This window comes from Protopterus annectens, chromosome 13.part0 (genome assembly GCF_019279795.1).
Source record: "Protopterus annectens isolate FY-2018-M chromosome 13.part0, PAN1.0, whole genome shotgun sequence".
NCBI lineage: Eukaryota > Metazoa > Chordata > Ceratodontiformes > Protopteridae > Protopterus > Protopterus annectens.
In genome coordinates this window covers 597,859,671-597,865,248 of record NC_056747.1, presented here as the reverse complement: position 1 = coordinate 597,865,248, position 5,578 = coordinate 597,859,671, and positions in this window count along the sequence as shown.

Sequence of the window (5,578 nt, the reverse complement as noted above, 5' to 3'; positions counted from 1 at the left end):
AAAGCAGGTACATATCTTATGGGATTACAAAATACATTTTTGTTTTCTATAATGCTTTTATCATTCTGTGATCTTCTGTGTCATAGTAACATTTGCCATCTGCCAGTAACCAGTCCTGCTTTTGGAAGTATTGTCAGGCAATGATCATTACTACAGTTGATGTTGCAGTGTGTGTGTGAATGAAACAGAAATGCTGCATCCTTGAACCTTAATCATGTCTTGCACAAAAGCTCCACATCATTTGATAACCAAACCAACTGATGCAAAAAATACCAGTTACTGATGAGCATACAGCTCTGGCAGCATGGCAAGTTTTGAAGATGATACTCATTTTCTTGGAAAAAGTGTCCACCAAATGGGCAACATGTTCCTTATCTGTCACTAATTTATGTCTCCCAATGTTTTACTTTGGTAAGTCTTGTTATTTAGAAGTGGCTTACAGGTTTTGTGTTTCAAATCTACTTCAATCCCACTGCAGAATTTAATGCTAAATCAGTACCTATTAATAGTATAAGGCTTAGTGCTGTTGACATGTTAGCAATAAGTTTTGTATAGCAATATTTGATGTGTTAAGGATTGAAGGATGTTTTCCCAGGTCTATATTACATCAACGAACGTTTAAATGTTCGAATCTCTAAAGGTCGACCTTTAGAGAGCGAACATTTAAATGTTTGAAAATGTAACAAAAACAAAATAAACAAAACAAAAATAAAGAAAATGGTTTCAACAGGGGGGGCAAGCCCCCCTGCACCCCCACACCCCCCGCTACTTAAATATACCAACTCAGAGATCGCACATCAGTGCACTACAGTGCGAAAATGGGAAATTTCCCCTTCACGACACTGTAGCGTGATCTTGGCGTTGGTATATTTAAGTAGGGGGGGTGCAGGGGGGCTTGTCCCCCTGCTTTACACCCTTTGGTTTTTGCTTTTATTACTTTTTTTTTTTGTTTGTTTTTTTATTTTTAAAGATTTTTAAATACGTAAATGTTCTATCTGTAAAGGTCGACCTTTACAGATTCGAACATTTACGTGTTCGTTGATCTAATATAGACACATTTTTCCTTAGATCACTCTTGCTGTAGCCATTACTATATCAGATGTATCCTGCCAAGGATATTGGATGTCCAACAGTCCACAAAGCTTTGGGTTCCTTTCTCGCACACCATACATCCACTGTTAGCACAAGTTCATAAGCAAGTACTCGGCTAGTTGCCCTTGTGGGCCATTTTAAGTGTAGCCAGTTAACCTTTGAAAGATGAGAATCAAACCCTGTACCTAGTGTTTGTGAGGCAAACACCTTAACCATTACACCAACTTCCTAAAAGAAAATATCTTGAGGTCAAACATTGTACCTTGTGTCTATGAGAAGAGGACCTTAACCCATCCTTGTTTGAGAGTACATGCTGGTTTAAGACGGCTGTATGGGTGTGCCATAACTCAGAACTTTTTGCCATTTGTACACTTATGCAAACTTCAGCCTAGTGGTGTGAGTATCAACAGTTGACTTAAGCTGCAGTTTTGGGAAGAGAAAAAAATCTTCATTGGGGAAACCTTTTTTTCTCTGGAATAGTTATTTGAATAGTCTCATGTCTGTCAGAGAGTGCAGCTGCTTTTGTGGTAGACAGATCACTTAAGGATTTCCACATTTTTTATGTATTTCATTTAGGAGAGCAGTACAATGTCTGGTCCTGTCGAATTTGTTTTTTTCTTTTACTCTTAAAACTCCAGGGAGTGGGCTAAATCTGTTGAGATTTCTTTTTTGAAAACAAGAGCATAGGGATTTGGTGCATGCAACCAAAGTCTTGTACTCCCTGTCTGCGGACTTCCTCTTTTTGCAGGAAAAAAAATGACTTCTAAAAAGTTTTCTGAAGAAACTTATTCAGCCTCTTTTCTACAGTTTGGCAATGGTGGCTGTGCTGAGGCACTTTGACATCCCTTGGGTTGTCAGTCTGGTTTCCCTTGTTCCCTCTGGCATATTTCCTTCCATGGCTGCTAAGGCCAAGGAACATCACAAATTCATGCAGATCATACAAGAAGGGTGATCCATGTATTGTAGTGCTAGTGCCTGAGGGCAATTAAGTCATATACCAAGGCCTGGTGATGGGACAGTATTGCCAGGTTGTGGTGATCCATATATCAACTCTTCTTTGCCTTGAGAATCCTAAAAAGTGTACACACAAAAATAAACATTCATCTCCTCCCTTCTTCTCCTACTATACAAAATGGTTCTTAGAAGGATTAGTCCACCTTTGTATTGGGTTTATTCAAATCTTTTCAGTCCTCTCTTCCAGCATTTACCCCTGGCAAAAGAGAGATTACTTCTTTAAAGAGGAGGTTCTCTCAAAATCTGATGAGAAGGACTGTGCCTCTCAGTTATCTTTCACACCAAACAGAAAATTTGCAGTGTGGAAGGTGTGAAGTTCACTCCTTGAAATGTTATGCAAAATAATAAAATAGTACGTAGCCCACAGATGAGTTAAAAAGGGATATCCTTTATTAAAACACACAAACAAGCAATCCTAGTTGAATATTATGAAAAGCATTAAAGACATTCATTATTTATATATAAGCAGGTTATTTGGAGCAAGGAAGTGGTTACAGAGGGTGATTCTGTTAAGAGCAATAAAAGCATTAAACTCATTCCTTTAACCAAGTCCCCCTTAACACCATAGTGTAAACTGAGACTGTGCTACCTTAGAACTGAAACTAAAAAGCTAGAACAGTTTATTAAGGCTAATCTACTAATTAATTATTAATTAAGAAACTAGCTCACTAACAAAATGACTAACTAATGAACTAACAAAAAGATCTACCACTATAAATCTGTCAGAATAAACATTAGTAACTTATAAACAATTTCAACAAAGATAGCTTTCATACCAAATAAATACTTTATCAGGTTTGTGTGTTAAAAATATAATATTATGAACAGTTAATACAATGAGCGGGTTTGTCAACTTGCACACCTCACCTCCTACTCCACCCAAACCCACATCACACATACGAACATATGCAGAGGTCCTCAGCGGAAAAATACCTAAACACCAGAGACCTCCCAAACACAAGCACGCTACATATAATACTTCCTCTGCAGAACACAATACACGTAATAGCTCATGCACCAGTGTCTCACCAGTCAAGCCCTTAAGGCAAACCACAAAACCAAACGTATTAGTCATAGGCGATTCCATCATGAGACACAGATGTCTCTCTCACCAGCCTGGATAAGCAAAAGGTCACCATCTGCTGTCTGTCAGATTCCAGGACACATCTTATCACGCATGCACTCAGGTCTCTCAACAAAAGGTACTGTTATGACTGCATCAGAGTCCATGTTGGTGTAAAAGACTTAAGACATACCTCTTTAGACTATATGAAGAGAGACATGACTAAGAACTCCGAGTATGTTTCTCAGGCAGGTGTGTCCCTAGCCTTAAGCAGCATTTTACCTTAACCTAGAATGATGTCTCAATACAAACAGAAAATGATTGAGTTCAATAATTGGCTTAGTTTCTGGTGTCATTCTAAGGGGATCCAGTATCTGTCAGCCTGGGATGACATGATCGACAGACCTTGATGCTTTGCTAGAGATGATCTTTGTCTGTCACCCCTGGGATTTCAGTTACTGGCTAAGGCTCTTTCCATCCCCATAGTGCCTTTTTTAGGCAGTGTCTCAAGGACAAAATTCCCAATGTAAAAAATCCATCTAAAAACAACCTCAAGGTTATGATGCTAAATTCTTAACATGAAACTGCACACACTGGAAGCAGTCCTCACCTTGGAAGACGCAGACATTTGTGCAGTCACGGAGACCTGGTTCAAGGCTATAGAGAGCACCCCAGCCATACCAGGTTAAACCTCCTTCCACACACAGACTATAAACTGAAGGCATAAAAATTAAAGGTGGTTTATCAATTTTCATTAAAGATAAATACACCTCCAGATTGGTCAGATGGCTTGAATCCCCGGAAATACTTCAGGTGCAGTTAACTGTTGTTAGGACACCTATTCAAGTCACTGCCAGCTACAGTACCTACTGCATGAATCAGGACACCCACTCTGCCTATTTGGATCTACTTGAGTCTATCAAGATACATCCAAACACCATGGTTTTAGGTGACTAACTGCCCATCCATTGACTGGGTAAATTACTCATGTTCAAACTCACTTGCCCAAAGGTTCCTTGACTTTGTTAACTCCAGTGCCTAGACTGGCTGGTTGACACCCCCACAAGGGGTGCCAACATCATGGATCTGGTGCTTACCAATATGCAGGGCCACTGTAACAGCCCCACTATGAGGTCTTCCCTGGTGAGATTTGAGCACATATCTGTCTCATTTGAAGTAACTATCACACCTGCCCCCCAGCAACAACTAAACTAAAAAACTTCTCCAAAGCAGATTATAACCTCTTATGGGATGGTATAAATAGCTTCTCTGCATCTCCCTCCTCAGATGGAACTGGCAGCTATGCCAAGTTCTAAACCAATGCTTTATACGAACACCTGTATAGCTGCATTGACTCGGCCATACCCGATAGGACCAAAACAAGCTCCTCAAGGAAGAGCAAGCCTGCCTGGTGGACAACTGCCATTAACAAGCTTTACAATAAGAATAAGAAATTGCTATCCAAGAGTAAGAGGGAGGGAGCCCTAAACTGGAAACACTCCCTCATCAGCTTAAACAAGCAAATAAGATTTCTTGTGAAGTCCTCCAAAGCAAAATATAAATCGAAATTAGAAAAACCACACAAATTCACAGAAAAACAAAAACACAACGGCCAAAGAATCCCAGATATTCACAATTTAATAAGACTTGGTGCCTCGGCAAGAGAGCCTTCCAAGAGTAAAATATATCAAACACACAGCAAATTAAATAACCATACCAATATCAATTAGACAATTAAAAAACAGTTAACCAGTTAAATTACCATCACTGAATTCCATACCTCCATTTACATTCCTTGTTAAGCCCGAAGGGCTGTAAAGTGCTTTATTTGAAAATAAAAGGAGGTTTCTTTTTTTAAAAGTTTATCCTTTAAATTAACATTTCCCCAAGCCTACCTCAACTTTTTCGAGAACACAGCCTTGCAAATCTTTGGGATTGGAGTTATATAAAGATAAAATATGTCCCCCCAAGGAACCATCCAGTTTTTTATTTCTTACATCTCTAACATGCTCTTGAAGGTGTACCTTAAAACTTCTTACTGTCTCCCCAATATAATACAAGTTACAGGTACACCTAAGAGTATATATAACTCCTTCCGTATCACATGTATAAGTCCCATTAGTCACAAATCTCACTTTGTTAATAAAAGAAAAAGTAGGGACCAACTTCTTACAAATGCAATACTTACTGCAAGGTATAGTACCTCTACTTACTAAACTATCCCTACTAATGCTGACATCTGATGGAACAAAACGATTATGCACCACCATGCCAGCCAAATTTCTGGCTCTTTTATAAGACACATTTGCATGGCTGGGCAAGACTTGTCTTAAGTCTTTGTCCCTTAGTAACATAGGCCAGAACTCTCGGGCTTTCCTAACCACCTCATCCGTTATCACATTAAATGTA